This window comes from Petaurus breviceps, unplaced genomic scaffold (assembly GCF_028583685.1).
Source record: "Petaurus breviceps papuanus isolate PSGF00001 unplaced genomic scaffold, PetGlider_PUasm1.0 90925, whole genome shotgun sequence".
NCBI lineage: Eukaryota > Metazoa > Chordata > Mammalia > Diprotodontia > Petauridae > Petaurus > Petaurus breviceps.
The window spans coordinates 30468129-30485042 of record NW_027187380.1 but is presented as its reverse complement, the minus strand read 5'-3'; the positions used below and the strand labels follow the sequence as shown (position 1 = coordinate 30485042).

Genomic DNA, 16914 nt, shown 5'->3' with positions numbered 1-16914 from the left:
AAACACCATCGACTTCCGTCTTTCCCCAATCCCCCCTATCTCAGCTATGCACTAGTTTTCCGTACAACATGGCGTCCACCTATGTGGACTTCAAATCACCTCTATCGGATCTAAGTTATCCTGAGTCTGTCTTGGGAGTAAGAATTGAAATCCGAAAATACAGTAAAAAGAGACTGTATTCCCAAAATGGAGCGTTGCTACTTTATAGAGAATAAATGAAGACAAAGAGGAGTCCTCCATGTTGGTTTTAGCTCGCGGGGGCCGACGTATTGCCACGTCGATGATGCAGAGGAAAAGGTAGGACGTTTCAGGAATCGGCTCTTTCCGTTGGCGGTGACGTCAAAGAATGGCTCCCTGGGCACTCAGACGGGCTTTGGATTTACCAGGGTGGGTAGCCAATTGAATCAATGAACGCTGCCTCTGCTTGAGGCTTGGAGCCATTTTCAGCTTTTCCAGTATTCCATCTAGGAGGGTGGAAGAAAATCACGAAGCATCTACGTATCTGTGTTTAGGGATGAGGGATTGTTTAATAATGTAAATTTAAGTTTCCTCTTTCAAAAGAAAATGAAAACCCTGAACAGCTATTTAAGCTTTAGTGTGGCATAGTGAAATGATGCTAAATATTACATAATATAAACTATGAGTACTTATCCATATCCCTGCCCCATGGTCACTAGTAGAGTGCCTTCGAAAGAGCTAACCCTGATTTATAATAATCAAATAATACTAATTAAAAGAAGACTTTTCCAGTTTCCTACATAACTATGTCCCTCCCTTCCATGACACTCATATGACAGAGATGTGATTTCATATGTATATAAATATGTACATATACACACGTTAGAAATTGATTTTGCATTTTCAGCACTTGTTTTTATGTGAATTTGTTAGATTTTTAATACATTCCATTGATTTTGACTACTGATTAGAAATCCAACAAAAGTGTATTAAAGACTCAAGATTAAATGTTAATTCAACCTCTAGGATCAGCAGTTAGCACTGGTAAGATAAACAATGTTTATGTTTATAAAATGGACTTTTATATGGGTGACAATTTATATTTGTTCATATAAGACAATCGACAGTCATTTATGTGTTTGTTATACTATGTTACAGGAACAGTGATAGATGATGGGGATACAAAAGTGGAACAGCCCCTGCCCTTGAGCTTTACATGTAATAACTTGTAACAACAGAGAGAAAGAGAGAGGGAGAGGGAGAGGGAGAGGGAGAGGGAGAAGGGGCTGGATGGCTGATTGAATAAATAAATGAACAAGTGAATGAGCAGCTAGGTAGATTGTTGTTGTTCAGTCATGTCTGACTCATGGAGACCTTGTGGACCATACTGTCAATGGGATCTTTTTGGCAAAAATATTGGAGTGGTTTGTCATTGGAAGCAGGACTAACTAATAACTAGAAAAAGTAAGAAATGCCTCTTGAGAAAATAGCACTTGAGCTCAAAGAACTTTAAAGGGAACTAGGGATTCCAAGAGGTGGAAAAGTAGAGGAAACTTTCAAGGGATTAAAGGACAGTTTATGCAAAGGAATAGAGTTGGGAGATGGAATGCCCTCATAGGGAAAAGCAGTTAGACCTATTTGGATAAAACCTAGTTGGTGAGTTGATGCAATTCATAATTGGTCTGGAAAGACAGAAAGTAAAGGGTTTTACATGCCAAAAGGAGTTTTATCCCAAAGAAAATAGTGAGCCAGTGAAGCTTCTTGAGCAGGGCAATGACATGGTTTTGCAGGCCTGACTTAACGGCTGATCATCTGGCTATTTAGTTTTGATTTGGGGGGAAAAAATTTTAAATTTATAAATCTGATAGTTAATGAAAGATTTACATAGCTATAACAAGGGAGGAATATTTAACAAAATAATCAGGGCACTATCTTAACTCAGCTAAGCACAGTTTGCCTACCTCTGTATTAACTATGGTGATCTGACAGGAGCTCTTTTTTTTGTATTCAGATGATGAGAAAATACCTTTAAAAGAAAAATTAGCCTAACTTCTATGGGATAGGCCTTTTTAGATATTGCTCCTACCACACTTTATTCCTTAGTAACCAGGTCCTTAACGTCTTTAATGCAAGGAATTTGGAATAGGCAGCACCTGAGGAAGAAAATTTAAACCAGAAAGATTGTAAAAACAAAAGAAAAGATAACAATGTAATATGATTCTCCCCCCACCTCCCACCCCCAAGTGGCCAAATATGGAAGAATGAAGACCAGAAATTTCAGGCTTTTTGCCCTGTGGTATGGAAAGACCAAGGCCTGGATTTTCGATTCAGTTTACATTAATAAACAAATATTAAGCACCTATAGGAGAAGACAAAACCTAAAAGGAAGCTGAAAAGTATTGAGGGGAGGGGGAGTCACCAGGGGGTACCAGTTGGGGATGGCACTGGGCTTCTAATGGAATATGGAGAATTACCTGCGAAGTTCCCAACCCTTCATAAGGAAGCATTTGGTAGTTTATCAGTCCATCCTCCACCCCTCTAATTAAAAAAAAAAAAAAGATTATAACTTTTTTTACATTTGAAAGATCTTATTAATCTAGAAAAGCAAATGCAGTCAGGTAAAAAATTAATTAAAATAGCTTTATCAAATAGCAAAATATAAAATAAAGCCACAGAAATCAACATTTACTATTACCAACAAAATGCAGTAGAAGTATAGAAAAAAAATTCCATTCATAAAACATTTGGGAGTCTACTAAGACACACAGAAACTATCTGAATATAATTAATTACAAAACACTCTTCACATAAATACAGATATTTAAATAAATTAGAGAAAATATTAATTGCTTATGGGTGGGTAAGTGGAACCAATATAATAGAAATGCCAATACTACCTAAATTATTTAACTTGTTCATTCCCATACCAATCAAACCACCAGAGGATTACTTTATAGAACTAGAAAAATAGTAATAAACAAAATTTTGGAGCAAGGCTTCTTAACTTTTTTACTTAACAATTTTCATAATTGACCCCTTTGACATTCTAGTGATGCCTATGGACCCTTTCTCAGAATAATGGATAGAAAAATACATAAGATTACAAAGGAAAGTAGTTTTATAGTAATGCTGCTATTAAAATATTTTAAAAACAAGTTTATGAACCCCAGGTTAAGAACTCTCAATCTGGAGGAACAAAAGGTACAAAATATCAAGAGAAATAATGAAAAAAAAGTGGGAAGGAAACCTAAAGGTACTAGATTTCAAACTATTCTACAAAGCAGTAATGATCAAAACTATTTGGTACTAGTTTAAAAAAAATAGAGATCTGTCAATGGAATATATTAGATATATGACATACATAAGCAAATGAATATAGTAACATAATGTTAATTAAACCTCAAACACCCAACTCCTGGGTTAAGGACAAAAACTGCTGAGAAAACTGGAAAGTAGCCTGAAAAAAGCTAGGTATAATAAGTTTACTTAGAGAAATCCAGAAAGTAAACTAAAAATATAATTGAAATAGTCACCAACTTCAGCAAAGTAGCAGAATATAAAATAAACCCATATAAATCATTAGCATTTCTGTATATTACCAACAAAAATACAGCAGGAAAAGAAAGAATGAGAAATTCTGTTAAAAAAAATTACAGAAAATATAAAATACTTGGGAGTCTACCTGCCAAGACACAAACAGGAACTATATCAACACGATTACAAAACACTGTTTATACAAATAAAGGCAGATCTAAATAACTGCAGAAATATTAATTGCTTATAGGTAAGACTATACCAATATAACTACAATAACAATTCTACTTAAAATAATTTCCTCATTCAGTGCCATACCAATCAAACTTCAGAAGAATTATTCTATAGAACTAGAAAAAAATAACAAAATTCCTCTGGAAGAAAAAGGTAAAAAAATCTCAAGGGAATTAATGAAAAAATGTAGGTAGGACCAGCTCTCTGTACTATAAAACAGTAATGATCAAAACAGCTTGATGCTGGTTAGAAAACATGTTGATCAGTGGAACATATTAGGTGCACAATGTACAGAATTTGAATGTAAATTTCATATGTAAATGAACATAGCAGTCTAATTTTTGATAAACCCAAAGATCTAGTCCAGCTATTAAAATAACTTACTAGTTAACAAAAACTTTTGGAAAAACTGAAAATCAGTTTGGCAGAAGTTGGGTATAGACCAACATCTCATACTGTGTGCCAAAGATGTAAACAAATTAGAAGAGTAAGGAAGAAATTGCTTAACAGATTTATAGATATGAGAAGAGTTTATTGTTGAACAAGAGGTAGAGAGTAACAAAAGGTAAAATAGACAATTAACAAAAATTTAAATTAAAAATCTTTTGCAGAAACAAAACCAATATAACTAAAATTAGAAGAGAAGCAGGTAAAGGGGAAAAATATTTGCAGCAAGTTTCTCTGACAAGTCTCATATCTAATATATGAAGACATTAATGATTCAAATATATAAGAGCAAGAACCATAAAGCATGTGCCACTATACTCAGAATCATTCTTGAATAAATGAATAGCTATTGATCAAAGGAGGAAATCCAAGTTATCAATAACCGTGTGAAAAAATGCTCCAAATCACTAATAAAGAAATGAATATAAAAATAACTGAATTTCTAGCTCACACCTATAACACTGACAAAACAGGAGAACTATAATTGTTAGAGGGGCTGTGGGAAAATAGGAACACTAATGGAGTATTTTTGGAACTATGGATTTTCTAGAAAGCAATTTGGAGCTATGTCCAGATGCCACTAAACCAATCATATTCTTTGACTTTATGGTGTCAATAGTAGGCCTGTACCCCAAAAAAGTCAGAGGAAGAGGAAAAGGACCCATACATATAAAAATATTTATAGTATGCCATCTCTTTGTAGCAGCAAAGAACTAGAATGGCGGGGGGAACCCTGCTGCCTTGAGGCCACATGTGGCCTTCTAGGCCCTTGGGTGCAGCCTTTTGACTGAGTCCAAGTTTTATAGAGCAAATTCTTTTATTAAGGGGATTTGTTCTGTGAAGTTTGGATTCAGTCAAAGGGCCATACTTGAGGACCTAGTGGGCCACACATGGCCTTGAGACCACAGGATCCCCACCCCTGAACTAGAAACTAAGGAGGTACCAAAAGGCTAAACAAATTACTATGTGGAATATCATCATACTGGAATATTATTGCACCATACAAAATTATGAAAAGAACAATTTCAGAGAAATCTGGGAAAACTTATATGTATGATACACAGTAAAGTGAAGAGAACTGAGAGAACAATTTATACAATAACAACATTGAAAATGTAAACAATTTTGAAATAGTTAAGAAATCTGATCAGTACAATTACCAGGATTCTAGATAGTTAATTCTGAAGCCTACTTCTTAACAGAGAGGCAATAAACTTAAGATGCAGAATAATCTCAGGCATGGCCAATTATTTGATTACTTGTATTTGGTTACAAAGTTTTTGTTCTTTTTTTTTTTTCTAATTCAGAAGGAAAGAAGGTGGAAAGGAGAGGAGGTTTAGTGGTAGGGTTGTCAAAAAGGAAAGGGAAAGAAAGCAAAGTCATTGAAGCATTTTTTAAAAACTCAAGAGATGGGGCGGCCAAGTAGCACAGCGAGTAAGAGCACTGGCTCCAGTGTTGGGATGACCTGGAGATTGAATCCCGGGCTCAGACACTCAGCACCACACCCAGAAATAACTGGTCGTGTAACCTTGAGCAAGTTACCTAACCCTGATTGCTTAAAAAAACAAAAACAAAAACTCAGAGTCACAGAAAACAACAATTTTGAAAGTTACATGTTGAATTTATTATATACTTAAAAAGAAAAGCAAGATATCTATACATAAGAGAGTTTGTAATTTCAATGCAACACCATTTCTGTTTCTACAAGGTACATGGAAATGCTCGTTTCATTTGCTATTTGTTTGGTTCAAAAGAGGAGGAAAAGAACACATATTGCATAACATTTATATTGCAATATATTTAAATATATGTAATGTATGCAAAATAAATTTGAAGGTGATTTTGGGGGAGGAGGCAATAGTATAGAGGGCAAAGGGGATGGGGAAAGGTAGAATATAAAAATCTTAAATTTAGAGCTGGAAATGGGTTTAGATATCATCTTTTTTAGTCTCTTAACTTTCCAAAAGATAAGGTGACTTAACCAGAGTCACAGCTAGTGAGTGACAAAGAAAAGATCTGATTATAGCTCCTTTGGCTCCAAATCTAGTGCTCTTTCCATGGTACTGCTTAACAATGTAGTGAATTTGATTGTGCAAGTTTTATTGTCCTCATTTTACAAATGAGAAAACTAAGGCTCAGAGAACTTAAAATGACTTAGCCAGGTCACAGAGATAGTGTTAGATCTAGGACTTGAACTTAAAACTCCTAATCAAGTCTGGTTTCCATGCTTGGACACACGTACCAGGCTTTTTCTAGGCATTGAATAAGATTATAAATACAGAAATTTTAGACCGTGAAATACTGTATGAATGTAAATTATTATACTTCTTAATTGAAAGTAAAAATGAAAATTCCATACCCTGTGTAATGAAGTGAAATAAGATCAGTTAAGAAGCATAAAAATAATCTGAAAAAGAAAGGAAGGTATGGAGGTGAAGGTATGTAGCTAGAAGCATGATGGAGACGTCTCTATTCCAGCTTGATTAAAAATGAAGAGGTGTTTGGCCTTGGCCTCTACTTAAATGGAAGTTCTGATAGAAATGATGGTACTTGAAAAATAAATGATTATAAATACCAGAGACATGAAATAACATAGTATATCTGCTATGTAACTCAGATCAATAAAAGATGTGGTCTAAATGGTATCTTACCAAATCTTTGCAATTCACAGTGAGTCCCTCAATGTGAAGAGATGACCAGGAAATAGAGCAGCACCTGGAACATCAGAGGTATATGAAGATGATGATACTTCCTACATAGTCACTGATACTCATTGGTCCTGGTCATCTTTTGCTAATGGATTAGCATGCAGCCTGTCCCAGGATTCATTAGGAAAATTACCCTGTACTACTACCCACTTAGTTTTTTGGGACTAGCAGCCAAGACCTCCCCATCCCTGGAATTCAGAAAGGAGGATGGAGGTGATCAAATAAGAAAGCATGAATGACTAAAGTTATTTTCAAAGACTGGTCTTCAAGTTATTTTAGCCCAGTTGTGGAGAAATATTGCATTTAAAACATTGATTTTAGATAATGTTTGAGGCCATCCAACTATACTTGTAGGGTTCCTATTGGGAAAAAGGCACAAAATATAGCCATAAAAGCCATTAAAAACTTAAACTCTGTAAAAAGCAGAAGCCCTGACATGGTGACCTGTTATGATCATTACTTGGATACTGAATTATATTTTAGACACCGAATCATAACTAAAGATTCTACGACCTATGAAAGCCATAACAAGAATATTGTGACCTATATGTGACTGGTTTATGACCAATACACAAACTTATGTTTGGGCATAGAAGTGGCTTAATCTCCAAGCTCATTACTAAGTAGAAAACCGAAAATATCCACCAGTCAATAGAGATGCACTCAATAGTACCTCTTCCCTTTGTCTGTCTTATGTAATTACCATGGGAATTTGGGGGATTCTTTTCAGGCATCCACTGAACTATCTGGCTGCCACCCCAGACTGAGGATTGCCCCTGTTTTGTAAGTATTCATAATGATTGATTACCTATAATCAATCTGGAAATACTTGGCCTTTTCTTTAGTATAAAAAGAACACCCCATGGTTATGTGAGACTACAGGGTTCCCCAGTCAGGGGAATTCCAGATCTTACAATTGGCATAGTCAGGCAGGATACCAATAGAATGCCAAGGGAGGAGGAGATAGGCATGGGGGAATGCCTGGATAGCCTCCATGGGGGATGGCCCTGTGTTGGACATATTTGAACCATTGTGTAAGTAGGAATCTCCTGAACATGCCAAAAGGCCTAGAGTTCCTTCTGATGGAACTATATTCCATCAGGTTGGGAAAAGGGAAGAAAGTAGAGGCAAATATAGGTTAGCCCTTCCTCACAGCATTGAGAGAAGCCACTACCAAGTTCCTAGACTCAGAGGCTGAAAATAGAAAGGAATTCCTGTTAGAAGAAACATGTAGAAACACTGGTTTGTTGGTTAACCAAGTTGGAGGGAATTAGGCATGTAGAGAGGAAAGTAATAAGGCATATAATTGTGAGACATTCTCTTTCTCTCCCTCCATCCCTGCCTGATGGCAGCAGCCTAGATGGGTGAACAGGAGAGAGAGAAAGAGAAATAGAATATATTCAGTGAAGATTATTTGAGTAGGATCAGAATTTGAAGGAAACAAAATATACACTGGCAAATTTTTCTTTGTCTTGGTAATTAAACCCCTAAAAGTTCAAAAAAAATTCTTTCTCTCCCTCTACATTATTGAACTATTGCTAGGTTCTGAGATATAAAGGGACAGGCAAGAAAAAAAAAAGCAGGGTGGGGGGGAACCTTTTCCCTTCACATCTAAGAGAAGAAGGTCACTTCACTGATTATAGAAAGAAGGTCTTGGGGGCTGTGTCAGTGAAAGTTTTAAGGCTTGCACTTTGGAATAGAACTAGCACTTAAGCCTTTCCTGGTTCACAAAAAGAGAAGAATGTCACTTCACTGGTTGGAGATATAAGATGGGTTTGGGGGCCATGTCAGTGAAAGTTCAGAGAGGGAAGAGGTGTACACTTCGGAATAGAACTGTCACTTAACCCTTTCTTGGCTCACAAAAAGAGGAAAAGTTTGTGTGCATCCAGAAAGAACCAAAAGGCAATTGAGTTTTATTGGAATATCTGTCTAGAATCTAGGAAGTCTTACAAATTAAAATTAAGTACTGGTCAACTTTAAATTGGTATGTGTGTTAAAATTGGAAATTTAGGCACAGCTAGGTGGCACAGTGAATAGAGCACCAGCCCCGGAGTCAGGAGGACATGAGTTCAAATCCAGCCTCAGACACTTAACACAAAAACTAGCTGTGTGACCTTGGGCAAGTCACTTAACCCCAATTGCCCTCCAAAAAGCAACCCCCCCCCAAAAAAATAAAATTGGAAATTTGAATGTAAATTATATGTGACTCCTATTCATATGAAGAAATCATAGAGAGTTATAGGTTCCTTCTGAGATTGTGGAACTGAGATTTGAACTAAATTAAAACATGATCTTAAGTGTGATAATTGGGATAAGTTAAATCATAATATCAGATTTTCAATCTTTGGCAGCAGATTGCCTGGAAACAGTGGACTCCATAATATGAAATGATTGGAATAAGTAGTATTTGTATTAAATATAGTACTACAATCATTATTATTAAAATCATAACCCCACATTCTTTGTAATACCATTTGGAACATAGATCTAGGTAATTGAATTCCTTCTGGTCACATTTTAAGTGAAATGTGTCGCTCCTAATTTGATGCTTAAGATAAGTCAGAATTCAGGGCTCATCTATTTGACACTAAGACAAATTGGGAAAATACATAGATCTGAAATGTCTTAAGTGGGTGACCTTGAGAAAGTTACCTCAGTTTACTTCATATGAGTGTAAAGTACCTAACACAATACCTGGCATGGGGCAAACACTATAAATGTCTATTATTATTATTCCTTAATTAGATGTGACCAGTATATAATGGCAGTGGTGATGAGATACCCAATTTTCTATGTAAGGTAATTTGGAAATACATTCAGCAGAATTGGAGTCACCTGATTGACAATGGGTTTGTTTCATTGCAAACACATAATATTGTTTCAAATTGATAAACTTTTGTATGCGTTATGTTAAGCAACTTTTTATAACGTAGATGTTATTAAGATATGAAATGAAAGAAACTAAAAGTTGGTGGAAAAATTGCTTAAAATTAGTTGTTAGGCCTGTTAACCCTGTCTTATAATGTAACTGACATTTAGAAAACTGGGTATTTTCACCTTTGCATGTAATTAATGGGAAGTTGCAGCTAAAACAATTTGGCGATCACTTATGAAAATTGTAAGATTGTTATCTAAGTTATTCGGGGTTATTGTTTTAGTGTTAAAACCTAAAACCGGTAATTGATTACTGTGTGTAGAAAGGTGGGGATGAGAAGAAAACCTTATCCAGATTGGTTCTGTCCATTCAGATCAATCCTTCTTGGGGTATGAGGGTGTGCAGCAGGGCTCATCTATTCCACCTTGGGGGAAGAGGGTGGTATTAAAGAGCACAGTCCACAGCCACTCTAAGGGTAGATAGGGTGGATACCCCAAATTCCTCTCCCTTAGAAAGATAGCCAAGGTTGCCTCTGATATAGAGCTATAGAGGGTGACCAGAGTCCCCTCATACCAGTTACCATATACTAGGACTATAAAAATAAACTGTGTCTACCCTGGTAGATACTGGTGCAGAATGTATGATGCTATATGGGAACTCCAAAAGACATCCTGGCAAGTGGGTAGCCATAGAAGGGTACAGGGGAAATTCAGTAAGAGCAAAACAAACTAAAGACTGAAAACAGGCGACATTCCACCAAGAGAGTATGTGGTTTACATCAGTTTGAAGGAAGAATATCATGGTGTGGGAAGGCAGGACCATCAGGATCAGCCTCCTTCTCTTGGGATCCCTGTTAATTCCCTTTATTTTGTAAACTTGCCAGGTACCTGGAAACCATCTGTGTAGGCAAGGAATCCACCCTGGGAAAAGAGCTTGTTTGGGTTGTAGAGTTAGTAAACAATGAACTTGCCTTGCTCAGAATTTATAAATTTATATATAATATAGAAATAATTTCTTTTCTTTTCTTTTTTTTTTTAAAGCAATTGGGTTAAGTAACTTACTCAAGGTTACACGGCCAGGTGTTTCTGGGTGGGTGCTAAGTGTCTTGAGCCCGGATTCGATCCCCAGGTCATCCTGAAACTGGGGCTGGTGCTCTTACTCGCTGTGGAAATAATTTCTAATAATTGGTCTTTATACCTGAATGAATTTAAACTTGAGAAGAAAAACAAGTGAAAAAAAATTTTAGTGAAATCTCTTAAGTATTTGAATCCTGGTATATTTTTAATTGCTTATTACAACTCCATGAGAGTAAAAGTAACTGTATGTAGCCCTAAGATGCTATTAGTGAAACTTACCATTTGAGGTAAAAGCTCTTGGGACTGTAACTGATTTTATTTTGAGGTTTGAATTTAAGTCAGTAATCCATCATTTTAGAGAAATGCCACAAACTGTTCAGAGGGAATGTGATCCTGACCTGTTATACCAGGAGGTCTGCATCTGGGGAACAGCCAAGAGAACAACCATGGCATCAGCCTAAGGTGGGATCCTCCTGGCTCAGTTTTCACATTGTGTTCCTTTGAGCAGGAATGTTTCTCACCTGGCTATTCCTCAGTCTGGCTATGAGGTGTAATTGTTACTGCATGGTTGGTTGTTAAACTGTGACTCTTACCTGAAATCAAATAGATATAAATGATTCTAATGGGGCACATAAAAAAAAGGTTTTACAAAGCTACTTTGATGTTCCTACTTACAGTTCTGTTTTTAAAATCAGAACTCTAAAGTGTGAGCTGGTCTTTACAATATGAACTAGTTACTGAAGAAGTAAAATTTGAGATGCTGTACTAAACTTGTGTTGAGATCTGCTTTTTTCAAGTAATTTGAACCAAAAAAACAATTCTACTGAAGAGTTGCCCCTAAGGACAAGACATTTTCCAGACTGCCCCAAGAAAAGATGTTCCAGAAACCAAACAACTAAATAGGATGTCTAGATTCCAAGATGAAATTTGCTAACTAAATGGACATTGGGGGTGGGTTGATCATCATTGTACATGTCTTCCTGTCACAAAGAGGGGGAAATTGAGAAAATCAAATTGTTCTGATCCCCCTTTGTAATTGATTCTTTTCTCTGTCGCCCCCAATATGTTGCAAAACTGCCCAACCCATATTTATTTGTCTCTGAACCTAATTCAGAAACTCAGCTGGCCTGTACTAAGTTAAATTCAGAAATTCGGCTCACCCATTAATCCCCAAATGCCATTGGTTCTTCTTTCACCTCCCCAGGGGTGGGATGGAAGAAAATTGTAATAATTGTAGTAATTTTCTTATTGGTCATGTTATTTTCCTATCTGTGTTTATATTGCTTATGTGGTTTATACTTACAAATGAGATCATCCTGGTTGTACCCAAAAAGGCCCTAAACACCCCAGTATAGAGCCACCCCAGGGACCTTGCAGAAGATATTCAGAAAGAATGTATGGGTGGGATGGTCGATTCAAGATGGCGGAGTAGAAACAGGACTTCCTCGGGGCTCCAGCTCCTACCTCCTCTATTCATGTAAAAGGAGACTCTGAACAAACTTTGGAGCTACAGAACCCACAAAATGACACAGAGAAGATTACCTCCCACTGAGGATAGTCCAGTAGGCCGGCAGCAAGCAGCCAGCACAGTGCTCTAGGAGCCGAGCCCAGCCCCTCTCAGGTCAGAGGATTTAGCCTCAAGGCAGCCTGACTAGCCACCAACTGGAGGGACTTCAGATCACCAGCAGCTGTGGCAGCCTTCAGAATTATCAACCCACAGATGCTACAAACAAAGTGAGAGGTCAGTACAGTGTGGACTTTGGAATCTGGTAGTTTAGGAGTGCAGTCTGGCCTTTATCCCCTGGAGGGAGAAGCTGCTGAGGCACCTCGGTTGTGGAGCCACTGCCACATGGCAGCTTCAGCTCCTGGCCTGCATATTGTAGGGGGACCAAGTGACCAGTCTGAGGGGAAATTGCTCTTGCTTTAACCTGCTTGGATCTGGATTGTGGTCCTGGGGTGGGTGACCAGCTTGCCAGAGCATGTGGAGGCTTCAGAGAGGGCAACCAAATAATTCTTTCGGCATCTGAGAAAACCCCAGCAATTTGGGACAAAACTTCCCTGTCTGGTAGCAGAGTCCTACTGTGGCAAAAAGCTCAAAAGTCAAGTAATTGAGTGGCAACATGAGCAGGCAAAGGAAGCAAACCAAGCAGAGCAATCCAACTTTACACTACTATTTTGGGGACAAAAAGGTTAAAAAAAAGGAGGACAGCAAGTCAGAACTCCTGCACCAAAAGCTTCCAAGAAAAATATGAGCTGGTTACAGGCCACAGAGGACCATAAGAAGGATTTGAAAACCAAATAAGAGAAGTAGAGGAAAAATTGGGAAGAGAAATGAGAATGATGCAAGAAAATCATGAAATGAGAGTCAACAACCTGATTGAAGAAAATAACACCTTAAAAAAAACTCAAATAGCAAAAGAGGCTTTAAAAAGGCAATGAGGAGAAGAATGCCTTAAAAAGGCAAATTTGCCCGATGGAGAAAGAATGTCAAAAGCTCACTGAAGAGAATCATTCCTTCAGAATTCCTTCAGGAGCAAATGGAAGCTAATGATTTTATGAGAAATCAAAATACTATTAAACAGATCCAAACAAATGAAAAAAAAAAGAAGGCAATGTGAAATATCTCATTGGGAAAACCACTGACCTGGAAAATAGATCCAGGAGAGATAATTTTAAAATTATTGGACTACCTGAGAGCCATGATAAAAAAAAAAAAGAACCTAGAAATCATCCTCCAAGAAATTCTCAAGGAAAATTGCCCTGATGTTTAGAACCAGAGGGCAAAATAGAGGTTGAAAGAATGCACCAATCACCTCCTGAAAAAGATTCCAAAAAGAAAACTCCTAGGAATATTATGGCCAGGTTCTGGAATTCCCAGATTAAGGAGAAAATATTATAAACAGCTAGGAAGAAATAATTTGAATATTGTGGAAACACAATCAGAATAACCCAGGAACTGGCAGCTTCTACACTGAGGGATCAAAGGGCTTGGAATATGATATTCTGGAGGTCAAAAGAGCTGGGATTAAAACCAAGAATCACCTACCCAGCAAAACTGAGTATCATGTTTCAGGGGAAAATATGGTCATTCAGTGGAATAGAGGACTTTCAAGCATTCTTTTTTTTTTTTTTTTGCTTTTTGGAGGGCAATTGCAGTTAAGTGACTTGCCCAAGGTCACACAGCTATCTTTTTTGTGTGTTAAGTGTCTGAGGCCAGACTCCAGGGCTGGTGCTCTATTCACTGCACCACCTAGCCACCCTCTTTCAATCATTCTTGATGAAAAAACCAGTTGAATATAAAATTTGACATTCAGATACAAGAAGCAACAGAAACATGAGAAGATGCTTCTCTGTATAGCTCATCTACTTCTTTGTCTGTGAACTTGTCTCCCCTTGTTGTCAGCAATTCTTCCAAGTAATCTTCCTGAAGCTTCTTCATCAAAGTAAGCAAAAGCATTTCTGATGACATTTTCTAGATGTGTTCCACTTAACTTTTCCACAACCATTGTGAGGAACATAGTAAAATTTATAAGAGCTGGAGCTTCATTCATCATGGCATCTAGGTTGGATTCTTTCATCATCAGTTGGATTCTTTCCTAAGGAAGCAAGCATACCATGTAAATCTTCTTTGTCAATGAAACCATCATATTGAAGGCCTCTTTAATTTCCTGAATCTGTGATTGATCAAACATAGCGAACACATATGAAGTGGCAAGCTGAGGGCATTTCTTGGTGGTCTTTGTGTTTGCTCTTTTGATCAACATGTTGATCCTTAAGTCCTTCAGTGACTGAGAACCCAAGAACAATGGTGGTGACACATGATGATTCGCCCCCAAACACAGCTGGAGATGAGAGAGGAGGCAGCAGCTACTCTCATTTCTGTTTATTTTAAATAGTATTTATTTTGTCCAATTATGTATAAAAACAACTCTAAAGTTTTTTTTCAATTGTTTCTATAATTTTTTTTTTTGCTTTTTGGAGGGGGAATTGGAATTTGGCTGGGCAATTGGGGTTGAGTGACTTGCCCAAGGTCACATGGCTAGTGAATAAGTGTCTGAGGCCAGATTTGGTCTTGGGTCATCCTGACTCCAGGGACAGTGCTCAATATATTCACTGTGCCACCTAGCCATCCCGTTTCTATGATTTTTAAATAAAATTTTTAGTTCTAAATTTTCTTTCTCCCTGAGACTATAAGCAATTTTATATAGATTATTTATGTGTAATCATGTAAAATATATTTCCATATAAATCATGTCATGAAAGAAGAAACAGAACAAAAGGAGGAAAACATGAAAAAAATTAAAAAGTGAAAATGGTGTGCTTAAAAATAAAAAGACTATTGGCAGTTTTTCAGGGGTGGATTGTAGGGTTCCTATTGGAGAAAACTCATAAAATATAGTAATAAATGAGCCATAAGAATCTTAAATTCAGTGAAAGGTAGAAACCCAGACATGGTAACCTGTTAGAATGATAACTTAGATACTTAATTATATTTTAGAAACTGAGTCATAACTTAAGATACTATCACCTATGAAAGCCATAACAAGAATATTTGTGACTTACATGTTTAGGCATAACATTGGCTTAACCCCCAAACTCATTACTAACAGAAAAACGAAAAATATGCACTAATCAGGAGTGATGCACTCAATAGCAAGTTGTGCTCCTTGTGCATCTGGCTGCCATGCCAGACTGAAAACTGACCCTATTTAGTATTCATAATGATTGATTATACTACCTATAATCAATCTGTAGATACTTGGCCCTTCCTTTGGTATAAAAAGAATACCCCATGGTTATGGAGAGTTACAGGGTTCCCTAGTCAGGGGAATTCTGAACCTTACAATACTTGACTCACTCTGTGAGAATATAAGCATGCAAATTTGTGGAGATATGGATAAAGCTCTCCGTACCTACCAGTGTATGAAAAGCTAAAAAAAGAGAGAAGACAGTTCAGTCTACGTGTCTAAAGTATTTTAAATAACAATAATGATGTTTTCATCTGACCATAAGTGTAGGCTTATCTCTAGGTACCATAATCAGTAACTTAAAAGTTTTTTTTTTTAATGTTGCTTCTTATTTATAATAAACTTGAGTGAGAAATACGTTTTTCTTATTTTTTGCTGTTACATTATGCTAATAATAGATAAAAGAACTTATTTAAATTTTTTGTTACATCTTTATAATGGGCTGGAACTAGTTATCATAATTTACATGTAATTATAACTTGCAATAGAGTGATTTTGAATAATATGACTCCATAAAATTATTCTCACTTATACCTACCTGTATATACAGAGGAGAAAGGTGCTAGAGGTAATACAATTATGAGGGTATTGATATATAAGTTAACTAAAAAAGAGGAACTTATTAAAGGCATGGGAAAAATCTCAGACCTTATTGAAACCAAAAAAGGTGACTGAGAGAACATCACCTACTCTCCTGTCTCTTCAAAATCTCTGTGAGGCATATCTATACCCAAATTGAGGGCATCTTCAGTGAGGTTACAAGGAGGGGAAAAACAGGTTTTTGCAAACAGTATTCAACAATGGACTATATCTTTGCCATTTCACAATTGATTGAAAGATATAGAGATTATAAAATCCCATTGTGTTTATTGTTTGTTGATTATAAAAAAGGATTAAATAATAGAAAAAGATGCTACCTTAGAGGCTCTTTTACAAGTTATCTCATATCTCTCAAGATCATTCAGGATTCCTTAGAAAATGACTCCCTCTCCATGTAGGATGAGTAGACTTTTCAAGTACTGAATCCCTCAGGTCACACCCAGTACAGGGTCCTATCTCCCTTCATAAACCATCTCTTTATCCCCAGATGAGTATTCATCAGTGAAACCCCCTCCTGCCACCAAAGAAGGCCTCTTTCCTTTTCAGTTCTTCCCTCTTCCTCACCTACTCCACTGTAGGCTCTCTTCTTTTGTGGACAGCAAAAATTCTGCTCAGTTTGACCCCAGAAAATCATTCCCTGCTCTCCTCCCCAGCTTTTGTGTACGCTCCCATGTTGTAGTGTAGTTACACACACACACACACACACACACACACACACACACACACACACACAC

At 36.9% G+C, this 16914-nt stretch overlaps 1 protein-coding gene across 2 annotated transcripts in view; it reads left to right on the top strand.

Annotated features, from left to right (window-relative positions):
• The first annotated feature begins 3 nt into the window (after positions 1-3).
• ZNF672 (zinc finger protein 672) overlaps positions 4-16914 on the top strand; it is a 34195-nt gene continuing 17284 nt past the window's right edge. For both annotated transcript variants that reach the window (XM_069076713.1, XM_069076712.1), the window contains exon 1: positions 4-297. The gene's annotated coding sequence lies outside the window, so the exon portion shown is untranslated. The remainder of the gene's footprint in view (positions 298-16914) is intronic.